Consider the following 19,718-nt stretch of genomic DNA (forward strand, 5'->3'; position numbering starts at 1 on the left):
TATGAATAACTATCCAACCATTACATGAGCTTGCCTTATACACGGTGACTATCAAGCACTTATGCATGTTAATTAGAGATGTTTTGTATTCTTCCTTATGTTTCATAAAACATTTATTTTCCGCAATTTCTTTTGAATACCTTCTTCTGGGTTGACAGTTGAAAGCATTAAAGCATTTCATGAGAAATATTTTAAGGTTTTTACCTGTTCTTTGGTGGAAATAAGAATTTTCTTTCTCACAGACTGGTGCACAAAGACTCCATCTAACAGCTACCCGTATTTCCTGACAGTGACTCCGAAAGGTTAGTTTCTGAAAGTTTAAAAGTCATTTCATTATATCAGAGCTTTTATCCAAAATTCATGCTGACTGTAAAAACATATATGGGTAAGGATGATTTACTTTGAAATCATCACAAGCAAATAATATCCGGAAACTTGTACCTTTAACTTGCTGGTCATATTTTCTAAATACACTTTAAATAAGCATACTAGTGTTCACTCTTTCTGAACCTATAATTATTTCACTCTCATTTGTGTTATAACAGCCATGCATGTTTGGTAATTTTATTTCTCTGATAGTTGGAAAAATATAATTTGTTCTATTGTATTTATTTATTATTTTCCAATGAGATGTTCAGTCATTGTCCCAGAAATACATAGGTTCAAAAGATAAATAAGATAGAGAATTAACCATAACATGTAGTTGCCTTATCTGAAGCAGAAAAAGATTTATTTCCTTAAAACAAAACAAAACAAAAATAATTTTCCATTCTTTACTATCTATTTATTTAATATTTGAGTTAGCTAAGCTTGGTAAAAAGGATTGCTGTGTGCTGTAATTTGAGGGTTTTCAGGACCTATTAATTAAAAAAAAGTCCTCCAAATATATAAAAAGCAGCTGCTCCAACTCACATGGCCTGATAATTTCACCCTTAGGACAAGTGAATAATAAAATATAAGAAAGTACTTTGTATTTTAGGGAGATGAGTATGGAGAGAGAGGAGCTTGGAAGTGGAGACAAATTTTAAAGCACGTAAAAGCTTGGAGAAGAATTTTCCTTGAGATATAGGATAGTAAAACAAGTATACCATTTGCCCAGGGGTGGTGCAAAGAGATTAGAAGGGCTACAGCAGCTCAAATAAACTGTTTCTAGGGCTAAATTTCCTTCCTTCCTTCCTTCCTTCCTTCCTTCCTTCCTTCCTTCCTTCCTTCCTTCCTTCCTTCCTTCCTTCCTTCTTTCTTTCTTTCTTTCTTTCTTTCTTTCTTTCTTTCTTTCTTTCTTTCTTTCTTTCTTTCTTTCTTTCTTTCTCTCTCTCTCTCTTTCTTTCTTTCTTTCTTTCCTTTTTTTCCAGAAGTCTAGGATACTTATTATGGTATCTTCTGGCATAATGCTTTAGAAGAAGTTAGCAAAGTATCAGTGATTGGATGAGGGCAAGACCTCCTAAGCTCCACAGATACAGTGGCTAGGACATGGAATTGTACCATTTATTTCTGAAAGATCTAAACTTTGTATCTTTTTCTTTCTGTGAAAAGGATAACATATGGCCTACACTGTAAATACCTTGTATTTTAGTCAGGAGAGGCGAGGGCATTTGGTGCTTTACTGCTATAGAGTGTTCTCATGGGAAAAAAAATAGCATTGACCCAGTGAATGAGAGCACCCAGATAAAATGATTACAACCTATTGTATAATTCCCTGATCCCACCCAGTTGTGTCATGGAACAGGATATCACACATGTATACAATGGAATTTGTATCGAACATAAGAAGCATTTGTTCCTTGATTTTTTGAAGTGTATAAACAGTAGATATTCATTTGTGTTTGTTTTATTTTAGGTATCCCAATACCTAAATACACAGAAATTACTGGAAGAAATATTCAATCTGGCGTGATATACTAGGTGAATGTATCATAAGAATTTCTGTTCCTTACAAAATTGTGAATGCAAAGTTTTAGGAATTATATTGGCTATATGATACTGATCTTTGATATCTTTGTACCTTAAAGCAAGATTTTCATAGTGAACACTGGCATTCACAGTATTGTTTTTTCTCTGGCTATATCAAGAGCTTTAGTTGTTTTTTGTTAAATGAAAAGAATGAAGAGACTATCTTTGAGACTTAAAAGTTAAAGTTCTGTGTGCAGACTTTCATGTCATGTAGAAAAAGGAAATAATGGGAGTTAATTGGTTTCGCTGTAATTTTTCTTCAGTGGATTAAAAAAATCTGTGCTTAAAATACTATAATGATAATGGGTGACAATTTCTATAAAAATACAATTTTTGTTTCTTAGAAAGTTAACTTTTTTCTATATTTTATATAAATATGGCATTAGTCAGCAACTGTGTGTTTGGATGCCTAAAATGTATAGCTTTTTTGTTTGTTTGTTTGTTTCAAGAAGCTATGTCTTAATTAATTTAGGAGACTATAGGGTTGTTGGGAAGACACATATAAATGGAGAAGCCAGAAAAAGCTGGACACAAAAACAGATTATTAGAATGGAGCTGCCCATGGATATTAGAATTGGTGGCTTTTTAAAATAACTGAGACATAGTTGCACATTTCCATACTCCTGTGTTTACCATTGAGCTTTTTTACCCTCTTTGTAGTTTTCTCTATATCATTAGTTTTCTTACTTATAATTTTGATACTCTTATAGCTTCAGTTTATCAAGCCGTTTACAACTATCCCCTCACTCTGTATTCTCTTTCTAATGACTGTTCAGTTTCAGCATCTATCAAATACCTTGATGCCTTCATTTGACAAGTCAGGTTCAAACCTGATAATCCTATTGGCTAATCTCACTTCCATGCTAGACATCATAGATGACTGTTAAATCTGAGGATTAGCTGCCTTTGGATGATTTATCCATTTTTATTTAGTTCAATCTGTGGTACAGGCTGGATCATGTGGGTCTAAATATGATTTAAAATTACATTGATTGGAGATCTAGAGGTTTTCCTTTAGGAAAAACTGTAGGCTTGGAATAAACAATAATTGGTACATTTGAGATTTTAAAAATTCTGTCTTCTATACATACAGCCAATAAACATATGAAAGAAAGCTCAACATTACTGATCATTAGAGAAATGCAAATAAAAACCACAATGAGATAGCATCTCACACCAATCAGAATGGCTATTATTAAAAAGTCAAAAAACAACCGGTGTGTTTGAGGTTATTGAAAAAAAAAAAGGAATGCTTTTATACTGTTTGTGGGTGTGTAAATTAGTTCAACCATTGTGGAAGACAGTGTGGTGATTCCCCAAAGACCCCAAAGAGGCAGAAATACCATTTGATCCAGGAATCTCATTACTGGGTCTATACCCAAAGGAATATAAATCATTCTAGTGTAAACATGCATGCACAATGCACTTGTATGTCCATACAGCACTATTCACAATAGCAAAGACATGGAATGCCCATCAGTGATAGACTGAATAAAGAAAATGTGGTACATATACAACATGGAATACTATGCAGCCATAAGAGGAACAAAATCATGTCCTTTGCAGGGACATGGATAAAGCTGGAAGCCATTATCCTCAGCAAACTAACACAGGAACAGAAAACCAAATACCACATGTTGTCACTTATAAGTGGGAGGTGAATGATGAGAACACATGGACACATAGTGGGGAGCAACACTCACGGGAGCTTGTTGGAGGACGGGGTGGGGTGAGAGGAGTGGTGAATCAGGAAGAATAGCTAATAGATGCTGGGCTTAATAGCTAGGTGATGGGATGATCTGTGCAGCAAACCACCATAGTTCATGTTTACCTATGTAACAAACCTGCACATCCTGCACCTGTGTCCCTTAATTTAAAATAAAAGTTGGAAAATAAAAAAATAGCTATCTTCTCTAACACAAGGAGCTATTCTCCAATATTATGCATCATTTATTCATTTACAACTTATTTGGCCACTCAATTCATTTTATATATATATGTGTGTGTGTGTGTGTGTGTGTATAAATATATGTGTGTGTGTGTGTATATATATATATATATAATATAGGGGAGAATATATTGGATATTGGATTTTGTGTCTCTTCCTAGTTCTAGAATAAAGATACTTTATGTGATTGGGTTATTAAAGCAAACTGTCAGTCACATGACTACTTATATGTTCCCTTGAGGCCAGGTCATTTGACATTATATTCTTCATGTTTATAAAATGGTCCCCCTAGCCCATCTATAACCCCAGGAGCCTTGCCTGCTGGTAGGGATGTATTTCTTACAGGATCACACTGCTTGGTACTTTGTAGGCTGGTATTTATTAGTAATACGCCCTGTAAGTGCCTCTGTCCAGTGGGCATTATGGTTCTTTCTGGTCAAGGTTCTTGGTATATTTGGAAGTGACATGCAGTTGATATGTGTAGTCCCATATTCTCATCACAGTTTTCCCAGTTCAAGATGTCCTTGGTATTCAGTGCTGCACAGATATTCTTTGTAATGAATGGATGACAGTCCTTAACTGATCCTTACTTGTTTGTTTCCCACAAAGTGAAAATAAGTCCTGTATGCAATATGCAATATTTTAACTTTTTAATTTCAAAACATTAATATGATTATTAATCTTATGATCAAATAAAGTGGTTATTAACTAGCAATTATGTGCAACATTCTAATATTTGATTGTATGAATTAGATATGTCACACAACATGTGATCTTAATCTTTCAATCAATTATAAATGCTTACTCAGATATTTCTACAATGTTACCAAATTTCAATCTGAATTTATAATATGAATCAGTCTTTCCTAATTCTCACACCCCTAAAATGTCAGCTGAGTAAATTATTTACCAATAATACACTTACCAGTAAGATAGCATAGCCTTAAGTTAAAGCATTACTTTACCTAACTTCTTTTCAACTTTCAGGTTATCCTAGTCTAAGCTGTTTACTTGGATTTTCCTCTTTTAATTCTTGTATTCATCTCTGTTGATCCTAGTATTCTGATAACAGATTCTAATAATTCCCCAACCATTCCCCAAAGCTGCCCCATATACAAAAGCTGAAATAAAAGAAAAAGGAAAGTACTGTAACAAGGAAGGGGATAGAAAAGTCTTCATGTAGAAGAAGATGCCCAAGTGGAATTTTGAAAAATGAGTACTAATTTGACAAAAGTATGAAAGTAAAGGACATTTGTGGGTAACACATATTTAAAATACTCAATGTGTAATTATTAATTCACTGATTCCATAAACATGCTTTGAAGTCCTGCTGTGTTTAGGTCTTATACAAGATGCTGGAGCTAAAGATTTAGAAAAGAGTGTCCTATAATTTATAGGGAGATTCATAGTAAGTTCGGCACTTAATAAGATGAAAATAGAATAAGTGTTATGCGGAGATTGTATGCATGCACTCTGGACACTCACATATGGTCACATATCTCAGCCTGGGAAGAAAGGAGTTACTGAAGAGGTTCTGTATGAAATCATTTTGAAATCAATGTATTGAGGTGTAATTTACATATAATAAAATGGACACATTTACTCTACAGATTGATGACTTTTGACATTCAGCTGTGAAACCTCCACCCCAATTAAGATATGTCTCAATATTCTGTAAAATTCTGTCTCTTTGCAATGTTTCCTTGTGCATCTTTTCTTGTTAGTCCTTCTGGAATAAGTAATTTTTGAAATGAGTTTTTGACAGATTTTCCAGTAGTTATGTAAGAAGAACAAGAATTTGAGTAGTTATTTTAGAAAAACAAGAAGAAAAAGCACCTCACTAAAAGCAGGGCTTCTGTCAAAGAGCATAAGAAAATGAGGCTAGAGAAGTTCGTAATTAGATGATAAAGAACACTGAAAGAAAATCTGTAGCACTTCCATGGGTTTAAAACAGGGTAAGTCATAATAATAGCAGTAAAGTTAATGATGATGATAATAATAATATTGTTGAGAGTTTACCCAGAGGCAGGCACTTGTGTATGCATGATTTAATTTAACCTTGTAAAGAGGTTGCTTTTCTCATCCATTAAAGATTTAAGAAGCTAGAAACTCAGTAGTATTAAATGAATTGAAGATTCACAAATAGTGAGAGCTCCTGGGAGGTATTTACACAAAAACCCTTTTCATTTTACTTTCAACATGATTTTTTAAAAACATTAAGAATAAATTGATGATAGATTGAAAGCAGCAGGGCTGGGGTCCAATAATTAGGAGGTAGAATCTACAGGGCTTAATAACACATGGTTGAGGGAAGGATTTGGTAAAGACAGTATTGAGGATCATTTTCAACTTAGATGAGTAGATGATGCAATTACCCAAGATGAAGACAATTGAAATAGAAACAGGATTGGAGATGACAAGTTCAGTGTTAGCCATGCTGAATTTAAGCATGAATGTTACTTCCAAGTGTTGAAGTATGGCAGGAATTTGGAAATACAGCTCTAAATTTTGGAAAAAAATTTCTATACTGTTAAAAAAGATGTGAAATCATTAGTGTACACATTTTAGTTAAAGCCAGAGAGAATGTAAATAATTAACAGAAAAAAAAACTAAGGATAGAAGAGCAAAACATTTGTCTTTAAAGAATGTTGGGGAAAACAAATCAAAGATAATATTAAGTAGAAAAACAACAAAAAACCCAAATAATAGAAAATAGTGTCTTGGAAATCAAGGGCTGGGTGGGTTCCAAGATGCTATTTTTTAATGACATCATGAGAAGTGAAAAGAGAAGTCATAGAGAAGGAAAAGAAGAAGAGTGATTAAATATGTACATTGCACTTTGAATCCAGGCAGTCACTGGAAATTTGCGTGAAAGTAGTTTCTTTGTAGTGGGGAAGAAGGTGGACTGCAATGCATGGAGATTTGAATAAGAAAAAGGGACAATGCATGTAGAAAGCTCAAGATGCTCAACTTTGAGGAACGGAAACAGATGGGAATATGTTATAGGAAATCATAAAACTGAGGGAGTTGTTTGTTGCTTGATCCAGTTCCAAAAGAAATAGTCACACACACAAAAAAAAAAGAAGAAAAGAAAAACAAAAAAGAAAAGAAAGAGGAAAAGAGGAATTAATCATGAAGAAGAAGGATACTTATTGCAACAAAATCGTTAAGGATGTATGAGGGGTTAGTGTTTGAGCACAGGTAGAGGGATAATGTAACGAGGGTGCTGTAACATGGTCATTTGTTAGACTGACAGCGTAGGTTGGAGAGCAGGCACTTTTTGCTGAGGCAATTTCCCCAGCCTTGTGTTTATGGAACTTCAGAGTGTGACTATTCTGTTGTGGGGTGAGGTGGAGGGCTGCAAGGAAAACTACACTCTGAGGCTCACTTAAGGCATGTGCTGCCGGTAACACTTGTGAATGAGGTGCAGAGTTAGAGGCAGTAATTACGACATTAGCATCGCAGAGTGCCCAGTGAAAAGTTTTTGGAGGGAAGAAAATTGTTTATAATGATTGCTTTCTGTTTTAGATTTTACTCTATAAAACATTATTTCCAAAATCAGAAACCTAGATGGCCTCTAATTCTTATTATTCACTGCTCAAGAACTGTGCCTGTTTCCTCCTATTAAGTATGTTTTCTTGTCCTGTTCTGTTGCTTAGACAATTTTCTTTGGTTCTTCCTACTGCATTCTCACTGAGTTTTCTTATCTTTTCTCACATTTGTTTCCTTGTGATAGTGCAGGGCTGAGTCTTCCTGGTTCCTTCAATGGCTAGCTACATTACATTTCTTTCACTGAAAGCCTTCCCTTTTTTCTAGTGGGGACGGGCACATTGGTGTGGGAAATAGGAGAGCTGAAGAGAGAGAGAAGGGGTGTGAGTGGAAATAGTGAGTGGGGATTATATCAGTAGGCCTTTATCATCTGTCACTTTCTTTCCTGAAGTTTCAGTGATGACATTTCTGATAACATTCGTAAGAATGTAATAGAGCTGTTTTTCCTAATTTTTAATATATACTTCAGTAGATTAAGGTTCGCATCATACTATAAGTTCAAGAAGTTAAATGGGAAGAAACAATTCCCTAGTCAAGCTTGAGAATATATGAGAACTTAATTTCAATGCCATACAAAAATATTCTTTGTGTGAAATAGGCAAGAGTTATTTTTTGACATGTAGATAAAATATGTTTTACAAGCGTTGACAATAGACATATTTTATAACAGCATAAACATTATAAATAAGTAAGTAGAGTATAAAAGTATTGTGTGAGAGAGGTCAATGTCAGTAAGAAATTATGAAGTTAACAAGAGGAAGAAAAAAACTGGTGTAAATAGATTGAATGAGTTGCTCTGTTAAAAAACAAAAACAAAAACAAAAAAACTTAGGATAGGTCATTAAATCTAGCTGTTTTAAATGTTTTAAAAATTGGAAAGTATAAGCAACATACTGGAGAGTACAAATAATAATTTATCTTTAAGTATCATCAGTGATGATTGAAAGAAAATCATACAAAGCACCATGAAGTAAACATGACCTTTTTTTTTTTTTTAACTTGGTAAAGGACTTTTTATTTTATATCTCTCCAAAGAATGAAAAATGCAGACAGAAAGATGTTCAACATCATGAATCATAAGGGAAATGCAAATCAAAACTACATTGAGACACCACCTCAAACCTGTTATGATGGCTGCCATTGTAAAAACAAAACAAGTGATGGGGAGGATGTGGAGAAATTTTAACCCTTTTTCAGTATTAGTGGGAATGTAAAATGGTGCAGCCACTGTGGAAAACAGAATGGTGTGCCTCAAAAAATTAAAAATATAATTCCTACATGATTCAGCAATTCCATTTGTGGGTATATACTCAAAAGAATTGAAATCTGGGGCTCAAACAGGTATCTGTGCACCTATGTGCATAGCGGCATTATTCACAATAGTCAAAAGATGGAAGCAACCCAAGTGTGGATTGCAATTGACATGAATGAACAAGCAAAATGAGATATACACACACAAGGAAGAATTATTCAGCCTTCAAAAGGAAGAAAGTTTTGACAACATGGTACTACACAGATGAACCTCAAGGGCATCAAGCTAAGTAAAATAAGTCAGACACCGTGGGACAAATATTGTATGATTTCACTTACAGAAGCTACTTAGAATAGTCAGAATCATAGGGACAGAAAGTAGAATGCTGGGGGAGGAGGAAATAGGGAGTTATGGTTCATGGGTATGGAGATTTAGTTTTGAAAGATAAAAAAGTTCTGGAAATGGTTCATGATGATGTCATGCTATGTATATTTTTTACCACAATTTAAAAAGTAGTTTTATTTTAAAAGGCCGAAGGGTGATGAAAGTCCTCACTGCTTTATCCATCTTCGGGAGTTTTCTTCTCCATTTAATTCATTAAAAGAACTTTCAAATCTTACAATTTTCTAGGAAGCTGTTCCTGTGCAGTTTGCTCTCCTGGATTTCTCCCAAGGGACTACTGTCATGGAACAGAATTCCACTCAGGTAACATGGGGCCCAGCCAACCACAAATGCCAACCAGGCATTTGTGTGCTGTCTTTAAGAAGAAAGGAGCTGGATGGGTCTGAGGGTAAAGGAAGAAGGTGTGGGTAGGGGCTGAGACCAGCCTGAGTATTGGAATTTGTCCTTGTCAGCTGCAGGAAAAGCCCTGTCAAGGCCTGCACAGAGGCTCCAAGTGCAGAAGTATATATGCATGTGCCCATGTATGCTTTCACTTATTTATGTGTTCATCTATTCATGTATTCAATGAACACAATTAGCAGCTGCTGTATGCTGGGTACTGTTCTATCTAGTAGTAAACCAGCCTGGCTGGGCTTTGTCCTCATAGGAAAGATATAATGAAGGAGCTCACAGGCAAGCCCATGCGTGTACAGTGAGCCCACAACTGCACTCTGATGGGGTACATTAGGCAAGTCTCATTTTTCTGGTAGCCAGTGGGAGATGCATACAGATAAATCCAACAGACAATCAGGAGCAAGATGCAGGACAAGTCGGAGATACAATTCGTGCTCAGAATGCCGAGGCCCTTGCCAGCCATGCAAAGGTCTTAACCCTAGAGCAGCATGAAGCCATGAAGGATTCTAGGCAGTGAGAGGCACGGTGAGATTCATGTTTTGGAAAGGTCCTGCAGGCTGCAGTGTGAATACGTAGTAGGAAGGCGGGAGGCCAGGTGAGAGAGGAGCTGGCCTGCTCCAGGAGGTAGAAGCCTCTGGAGGTGTTTAGCAGGTAAAGTCCACAGCATTTGGTGGTAGTTGGATTAGTGGGAGGGGAAGTAAGAGGGGAGATTGAGACATGAAGCTGGAACAAAATCATGAGATTTGGTATCCATCAGTCCACCTATTGCTACTTTTCCCTGTGTGATGCTGAGTCAATGTGCCCATAGTCTTAGCTGATGTGCTTTTAAAATGAGAAAAGGAGCCACCTTGGCCCCTCTTTCTCTAGAGTTTCTGCTACAGTGATTGGGTGAGATCATGTGAATACAGAGCTTTGTCATCAGGGGCAAGGTGTTGCAGGCTTATTGATGAGAATGTGGATGGTGATGGTGATGGAGAACATAATTCTCGTATTTAAGGGGTTGAGGAGTGCTGCATGTACTCCACGCAGGGCAGCATACTCAGAGCTTTATGCATATCATCCAGTAGGATTTTGTCCCACATTTGGAGATACATGTTACTATCCCCAAGATAATGAGAAAACAGCTCCAGAGACTCTTATGCAAGGTCACCCAGAGGAGGAGGGTCAGAAGGCAGATTCAAAACATGGTTTGTCTGGATTTAAAACTCTTATGAGCCCCACACCACCAGCCACTTAAGAAGGCAATTGTACTTTGAGATTTTATCAGTCTCAGTTGGCTTTGGGGCCAGGATGTGTGTTCATTCATTCATCAGTCCATTCAGGAAATATACATGGAGTACCTAACATTTGGCAGCCACGGCCCAAGCCCATGAAGGGAACAGTGGACAAAACACACATCTTCGCATGACTTCTTTATTGTAGTTAAAAAAAAAAGACATATCATGAATTCTACTCTCTGAACAAAATTTTCAGTGTACGGTATGTACAGTATTGTTAATTGAATGCATATTGTTGCACAGCACATCTCTAGAGCTTTTTCATTCTGCCTGACTGAAACTCTACACACATTTTACAACTCCCCATTTCTTTCTCCTCCTAGGCCGTGGCAACCACCATTCTACTTTGTTTCTGTGAGTTTGACTACTTTAAATATCCCATGTAAGTGTAATCATGCAACATTTCTCCTTACGTGACTGGCCTGTTTCACTTAGTATAATGTCCTAAAGTTTCATTCACATTGTAGCATATGACAGAATTTCCTTCCTTCATAAAACTGAATAATATTCCATTGTATATATTTACCATATTTTATTTATCCACTCATCTGTTGATGGACAATTAGGTTGAGTCCACATCTTGGCTATTATGACTAATGCAATGAACATGTGAGCACAGCTAACTCTTTGAGACCCTGATCTCAATTCATATAGATCAATACCTTGAAGTGAGATTGCTGAATCATATGGTAGTTCTATTTTTAAAATTTTGAGGAAACTTAGTACTGTTTTTCAAAGCAGCTGCACCATTTACTTTCCCACCAACAGTGCAGAAGGGTTCCAATTTCTCCACATCCTCAGCAACACTTGTTCTTTTCTTTTCTTTTTTTTAAAATATTTTAATTTAGATAAAGAGATTACATGTGAGTGTTTGTTACACTGTTATGTTATGTGCTGGTGGAGATTGTGCTTCTAATTCACCCATTACCCAAATAGTGAATATTGTACCCAATAGGCAATTTTTCAGTCTTCCCTGTCCTCCCACCCTTCCCTGTTTCAGAGTAACCAGTGTCTATCACTTCCACCTTTATATCCATGTGCACCCATTGTTTAGCACTGATTTATAAATGAGAACATGTGGTATTTGATTTTCTGTTTCTGAGCTAGTTCACTTAAGATAATGGCCTCCGGCTCCATCCATGTTGCTGCAAAGGACATTCATTCTTTTTTATGGCTATGTGGTATTCCATTTTATGTGTGTATGTGTGTGTGTGTGTGTATGTGTGAGTGTACATGGTATTTAATATATATATAATACATATACGTATATATGTATATTACATCAATAAATACCAACATTTATTGATGTGATATGCCATATTAAATGTGACACACACACACACACACACACACACAGACACACAGACATTTTCTTTATCCAGCCAACCATTGGATAGACACTTAGGTTGGTTCTATGACTCTCCTATTGTGAATAGTGCTGTGATGAACATACAAGTGCAGGTGTCTTTTGTATACAATAATTTATTTTTCTTTGAATAAATACCCAGTGTTGGAATTGCTGAGTTGAATGGAGTTCTATTTTCAGTTCTTTGAGATACCTCCATATTGTTTTCCGTAAAGGTTGAACTAATTTGCATTCCCACCAACAGTATATGAGCATTCCCTTTTCTCTGCATACATGCCAACATCTGTTATATTTGAGTTTTAATTCTAGTCATTCTGACTGTTGTGAGATAATATCTTATTGTGGTTTTAACTTATATTTCTCTGATGTTTAATGATGTTGAACAATTTTTATGTTTGTTTTACACTTATCATTTCTTCTTTTGATAAATATCTGTTCATGTCTTTGCTAGTTTTTAATGGGGTTTGTTGTTTGTATCTTATTGAGATTTTGAATTCCTTATAGATTCTGGATATTAGTCCTTTGTGAGAGGCATAATTTGCAAGTATTTCTCCCATTCTGTAGGTTGTCTGTTTACTCTGTTATTTCTTTTGTTGTACAGAAGGCTTTTAGTTTAATTAAATCCCATGTCTATTTTTATTTTTGTTTCATTTGATTTTGGGGTATTCATCATAAGTTATTTGCCTAGACCAATCTCCAGAGGAGTTTTTTCTAGCTTTCTTTTAGAATTTGTATAGCTTCAGGTCTTACTTTTAAGTCTTTCATCCATATTGACTTAATTTTTGTATAATGTGAGAGATAAGGGTCAATTTTCATTCTTCTGCATATGGCTAGCCAATTTTCCCAACAACATTTTTTTAATAGGATGTCCTTTTCAGATTTGTTATTTTTGTCAGCTTTACTGATGATCAGTTGGTTGTAGGTATGTGGCTTTATTTCTGGGTTCTTTATTCTGTTCCACTGATCTATGTGTCTCTTTTTGTACCAGTACCACATTGTTTTAGTTACTAAATCCTTGTAGTGTAATTTGAAGTCAGGCAATATGATGCCTCTGGATGTGTTTTTCTTGTTTAGCAATTCTTTGGCTCTTTGGGCTCTTTTTTGGTTTTGTATGAACTTTAGGACTGTTTTTTTCTAATTCCATGAAAAATGATGTTGGTAATTTGATAGGGATTGTGTTGACTCTGTGGATTATTTTGGGCAGTGTTATCATTTTAATGATATCAATTCTTCCAACCCATGAGCATGGAATGTTTTCCATTTGTTTGTCATCTATGATTTCTTTCATCAGTGCTTTGTAATTTTCTTTGTAGAAATCTTTCACTTCCTTGCTTAAATGTGTTTATAGGTATATCATCTATTTGTGACTATTGTAAATGTGATTGAGTTCTTGATTTGGGTCTCAGCCCAAATATTACTTTTTTAAAATAGGAAAAGTTTCATGAGTTTGCATATTCTCCTTGCACGGGGACCATGCTAATCTTTCCTGTATCATTCTAATTTTAGTATATGTGCTACTGAAGAGAGCACCAAACATTATTGATGTATTAAAAATGCTACTGACTTTTGTACATCAATTTTGTAAGGTTCATTTGCTCTATAGTCACTTATGTCCAGAGTTCCTTTGTTGATTTCCTGCCCCAATAATCTGGTGTTATCAGTAGGGTGTTGAGTTACTCACTATTATTTTATTGCTATGAATCTGTTTTCCTGGTCTAGTAGTATTTGTTTTATGAAACTGGATGCTCCAATGTTGGGTGCATATATATTTAGAATAGCTAAATCTTCTTCTTCTATTGAACCCTTCATCATTATCTAATATCCTACTTTCTATAAATTTTACTGATATTGGTTTATAGTCTGTCTTACGTGATATGAAGATGGCTGGTCATGCTCATTTTTGTTTTCCATTTGCATAATATGTCTTTTTTTACTCCTTTACTTTGTCTGTAGTATTTAGCCAAGAGTAACTATCTTGTAGGTAGCAAGTCGTGTCTTTTTTTCTTTAAAATACAATTTGCCATTTTGTATGTTTTAGGTAAAGCATTTAGGCCATTTATATTCAAGAGTAATATTGATATGAAAGGTTTTGTTCCTGTCATAGTGTTGCTAGCTAGTTGCCTTGGAGTTTCAACTGTGTAATTGCTTTATAAGAGCTGTGAGCTTTGTAGTTATGTATCCTGTTATGATAGTGAATATCATCCTTTTGTTTCCATGTTACAAATTCTTTGAGTATTTTTGTTTGACTAGTCTAATAGTAATACATTTTCTTTGTAGTTATTTGTCTGGGAGAGACTTTAGTTTTGCTTCATTTTTGAAGCTTTGTTTGGTAAGATATGAAATCCTTGACTGGTGATTTTTATACATAAAGAGACTAAAAATAGGCTCCTAATCTCATCTGCTTATATATATACACACATATATATATACACATATATACACACACACATATATATACATATATATAGACATATATATACATATATAAGGATATATATGTATATATATATAATGTATATTGTATAGGGTCTTTTGGCTTTGGTTCTCGGTACTTTCAGCAGCAAAGAGTCTCTATAAATTTCTTAGTTACAGATAGCCTTTTGTGGTGTTTTTTTCAAATATTGATTCCAGTTGTGATGTATGGGACAAGTGGGCAGGCTCATAGCCTCTAGTGGAGCTAGGGTGACAGAAGTCACAGGAAGCTTATCTCATTCTCTAGTGCTGTGCGCTTGTGTCAGCAGATTTTCTACTGTGTTGTGCCATTCAACCTCCAGGCCAGTAGGTGGTACTTATAGGTAAGATTTGGCTGCAGCTAATGCAGATTGGTACATATATTATCCTGTTTACTGGGAGAAACTCTCTATTGCCTTAGGAAGAGGGCTGATTTTTCTCAGATGAACACTCTTTTCCCATCTTCTCCTCCCTGGGATCTGAAGTGTCCTTTGCTCTTCTGGTAAATTCTCATTTTCCTTCTTGAATTGAAGCTCACAGGCTTGATCTTTACATAGTATTTTGCTATTTCCAAGTGGTTGAAACTTGATAAAAGCCTCTAATCTTCATCTTGTTAAAAACAAATGAACAAACAAACAAAAAACAACAAAAAAATCCCACATTTGTTATTTTCTATTTTTTTAAATGCCCATCCTATCAGATGTGAGGTGATATCTCACTATTGTTTTCAGTTTCATTTCCTTGCTGATTAGTGATATTGAGAATCTTTTCATATACATGTTGCCATTTGCATGTCTTCTTCGAAGAAATGTCTATTCATATACTTATTTTGTGTATTTTTAATTAAGTTTTATGGTTTTCTTGTATATTTTGGATATTAACCACTTATACAGTTTAGAAATATCTTCTCTCATTCTGTAGGTTGCCTTTTCACTCTGTTGATTGTTTCCTTTGTTGCACATAAACTTTTAGATTGACATATTCCAAATTGTCTATTTTTGTGTTTGTTGCTTGTGGTTTTGATGTTATATCCAACTTTTTGATGCCAATATAGTGTTATAAAGATTTGCCTTCATCTGTTCTTTTAGGAGTTTTATGGCTTTAGGTCTTATGTCTTTAATCCACTTAGACTTGATTTTTGCATATAGCATACGATAAAATTCCATTTTCATTTTTGCATGTAGATATTCAACTTTACCAAATCTATTTATGGAAAAGACTATCCTTTCCCCATTGTGTATTCTTGGTATCTTTGTTGGAGATCATTTGACTATACATGTGTGGGTTTATTTCTGGGCTCTCTATTCTATTTGATTGGATTACATGTCTATCTTTATGCCAGTACTACTCTCTTGATTACTATAGTCTTGTCATATGTATTGAATTTCAGAAGTATGGGGCTTCCAGGATTGTTCTTTCTCAAGATTGTTTTGGCTTTATGGGATTCTTTGTTTCCATATTAAATTTAGTATTTTTTTTCTATTTCTGAACAAAAAGTCATTGAGATTTTGATAGGGGTTGCATTGACATTGTACATTGCTTTATGTAATAAGAACATTTTAGCAATATTAAATCTTCCAAGCCACAAACACAGTATGTCCTTCCATTTACCTATGTCTTCTTTATTCTTTGAACAATATTATGTAATTTTCAATATGCAAGCTTTTCACATCCCTGGATAAGTTTACCTTTAATTACTTCTTTTTGGATGCTAATGTAAATAGGACTACTTTTTAAATTTCCCTTTTAGATTTTTTTTTTGTTGCAAGAAATACAACTGATATTTGTATGTTGATTTTGTATCCTGAAAGTTTACTGAATTTGTTTATTATTTCTAACAGGATTTTAAAAAGTCTTTAGAGTTTTCTGTATATGAGATCATGTCATCTGCAAACAGGGACTTAGGTTTGGGGGCACATATGCAAGTTTGTTATATGGGTAAGTTGCATGTTGCAGGGGTTGGTGTACATGCAACTTACCCATATAACTATGCTAATAAGCATAGTCCTGATAGATAGTTTTTTTATCCTCTACCCTCAAATAGGCCCCAGTGTATATTATTCCCTTCTTTGTCTATATGTACCCAATGTTTAGCTCCCACTTACAAGTGAGAACATGCTGTATTTGGTTATCTGTTCCTACATTAATTCGCTTAGGAAAATGGCCTGCAGCTGCATCCATGTTGCTACAAACAAAAGGCATGATGGTATTCTTTTTTTTGATGGATAGTGTTCCATGCTGTATAGGTACCACATGTACCACATTTTCTTTATCAAATCGCTGTTGGGCATCTAAGTTGATTCCATGTATTAGTTATTGAGAACAATGCTGCAATGAGCATACACCTGCATGTGTCTTTATGGTATAACAATTTATTTACCTTTGGATATATATCCAATAATGCATTTTCTGGGTCAGATGGTAGTTCTGTATTAAGTTCTTTGAGAAGTCTTCAAAATGCTTCCCATGATGGCTGAAATAATTTAGATTCTACCAAGCAGTACATAACCATTCCCTTTTCTCTTCAACCTTGCCAGCATATATTAATTTTTGACTTTGTTATAGTAGCCATTCTGACTGAGGTGAGATACTATCTCATTGTGGTTTTGATTTGCATTTCTCTAATGATTAGTAATGCTGAGCACTCATAATGCTTTTTGGCCACATGTGCCTTCTCTTGAGAAGTGTCTGTTCATGTCCTTTTTTTTTTTTTTTATAAAGGGGTTGTTTTCTGCTTGTAAATTTGTTAAAGTTCCTTATACATTCTGGATATTAGACCTTTGTCAGATGCACAGTTTGCAAAATATTTTCTCCCATTCTGTAAGTTGTCTGTTTACTCTGTTGATAGTTTATATTTTGATGTGCAGAAACTCTTTATTTAGGTAACATTGGTCAATTTTCTTTCTTGTTGCAATTATGTTTAGTATCTTCATCATAAAATTTTTGCCAGGTTCTATGTTCAGAATGGAATTTCTTAGGTTATTCATATGGTTAGGCTCTGTGTCCCCACCCATATCTCATCTTGAATTATAATCCCCATAATTCCCACATGTCAAGGGTGGTACCTGGTGGAAGGTGATTGGATCATAGAGGCAATTTCCCCCATGCTGTTCTCATGATAGTGAGTGAGTTCTCATGGGATCTAATGGTTTCATAAGCATTTGAGAATTCCTCCTACATGTGCTCTCTCTCTTTCTTTTTCACCTGTGCCATGTAAGACGTGCCTCTTTCCCTTCCACTATGATTGTAAATTTCCTGAGGCCTTCCCAGCCATGTGGAATGAGTCTATTAAACCTCCTTCCTTTATAAATTACCCAGTCTTGGGTATTTATTTATAGCAATGTAAGAACAAAATAATACAGTTGTCTTCAAGGGTTTTTAGTTTTAACTTTAAGTCTTCAATCTGTCTTGAGTTAATTATTGTATATGGTATAAGGAAGGAGTCCAGTTTCAATCTTTTGCATATGACTGGCCAGTTATCCCAGCACCATTTATTAAATACAGAGTCCTTTCTCCATTGCTTATTTTTGTCAGGTTTGTCAAAGATCAGACAGCTGTAGGTGTGCAGCATTATTTCTAGCTTCTCTAGTCTATTCCATTGGTCTATGTGTCTGTTCTTGTACTAGTACCATGCTGTTTTGGTTTCTGTATCCTTTTATTATAGTTTGAAATCAGGTAATGTGATGGTTTAGCTTTGTTCTTTTTGCTTAGAATTGCTTTGACTATTCAGGCTCTTTTGTGGTTCTATATGCATTTTAGAATTTTGTGAAAAATGTAATCAGTATTGTTGTAGGTATAGCATCGAATCTGTACATTGCTTTGGGAAGTATGGCCATTTTAATGATACTGATTCTTTTTATCTATGAGAATGAAATGTGTTTCCATTTGTTTGTGTCATTCCTAATTTCTTTCAGCAGTGTTTCTTGATTCTCATTATAGAGCTTTTTCACCTCCCTGGTTAGCTCTATTTCTGGTGTGTGTGTGTGTGTGTGTGTGTGTGCATGCGTGCTTCTTAGCTTTGATATTGTTGGTGTTTGGAAATGCTTCTCATTTTTGTACACTTGTATCCTGAACCTTTGCTGAATTTGTTTAAAAGATCTAGGAGCTTTGGGCAGAGACTATGGAGTTTTCTACATATAAAATTATATCATCTGTGAAGAGAGATAGTTCAACTACCTCTCTTCCTATTTGGACGCATTTTACTTCCTTGTTTAGCTTGATTGCTCTGGCTGCAACTTCTGCTACTATGTTCAATAGGAGTGGTGAGAGTGAGCATTCTTGTCTTGTTCCGGTTCTCAAGGGGAATGCTTCCAGTTTTTGCCCATTCAGTATGATGTTGGCTGTGGGTTTGTCATAGATGCTTCTTATTTTGAGGTATATTCCTTTAATGCCTACTTTGTTGAGGGTTCTTAACATGAAGCGATGTTGAATTTTATCAAAAGTTTTTCTGCATCTATTTAGATAATCATGTGGTTTTGTTTTTAGTTCTGTTTATGTGATCAATAACATTTATTGATTGGCATATCTGGAATCAACCTTGTATCCCAAGGATAAAGCCTACTTGATCATGGGGGATTACTTTTTGAATTACTGATGGAATCAGTTTGCTAGTATTTTGTTGAGAATTTTTCCATCTATGTTCATTAGGAATATTGACCTGAAGTTTTCTTTTTTCATTGTGCCTCTGCCAGGTTTTGGTATCAGAATGATCCTAGCCTCATAGAACGAGTTAGGGAGGAAATCCTCCTGCTCTGTTTTTTAGAATAATTTCAATAGAATTTATATCATATCTTCCTTATTGTCTGGTAGAATTCAGCTGCAAATACATCTGGTCCAGATTTTCTCTGGTGGATAGGCCTTTTGTTATGATTAAATTTCAGAACTTGTTATTTGTCAGTTAGGTGTTTCAGTTTCTTCCTTTTTCAATCTTGGGAGGTTGCATGTTTCTAGGATTTTATCCGTTTCTTCTAAGTTTTCTAGTTTGTGTTTATAGAAGTGTTTGTAATAGTCTCCAAGGGTGTTTTCCTGTTTCTGCAGGGTCAGTGGCAATGTTTCCTTTGCCATTTCTAATTATATTTATTTATATTTAGATTATATCTAGAAAAACCTAAAGACTCCACCCAAAAAAAA

General features: G+C 35.0%; 1 long non-coding RNA gene and 1 other non-coding gene across 2 annotated transcripts in view; one reads left to right on the plus strand and one right to left on the minus strand.

Moving 5' to 3' along the window:
- LOC129532141 (uncharacterized) overlaps positions 1 to 1,903 on the plus strand; it is a 68,033-nt gene extending 66,130 nt beyond the window's left edge. Inside the window, exons 3-4 of the long non-coding RNA XR_008677772.2 lie at positions 243 to 302; positions 1,838 to 1,903. This is a non-coding gene — a long non-coding RNA (uncharacterized lncRNA). The remainder of the gene's footprint in view (positions 1 to 242; positions 303 to 1,837) is intronic.
- An 11,657-nt stretch (positions 1,904 to 13,560) lies between these two features.
- Positions 13,561 to 13,667, minus strand: LOC115933809 (U6 spliceosomal RNA). The gene has a single exon (XR_004069663.1). It is a non-coding gene; the product is annotated as a U6 spliceosomal RNA (small nuclear RNA).
- Positions 13,668 to 19,718: the final 6,051 nt, after the last annotated feature.

Source organism: Gorilla gorilla, chromosome 11 (assembly GCF_029281585.2).
Source record: "Gorilla gorilla gorilla isolate KB3781 chromosome 11, NHGRI_mGorGor1-v2.1_pri, whole genome shotgun sequence".
Lineage (NCBI taxonomy): Eukaryota > Metazoa > Chordata > Mammalia > Primates > Hominidae > Gorilla > Gorilla gorilla.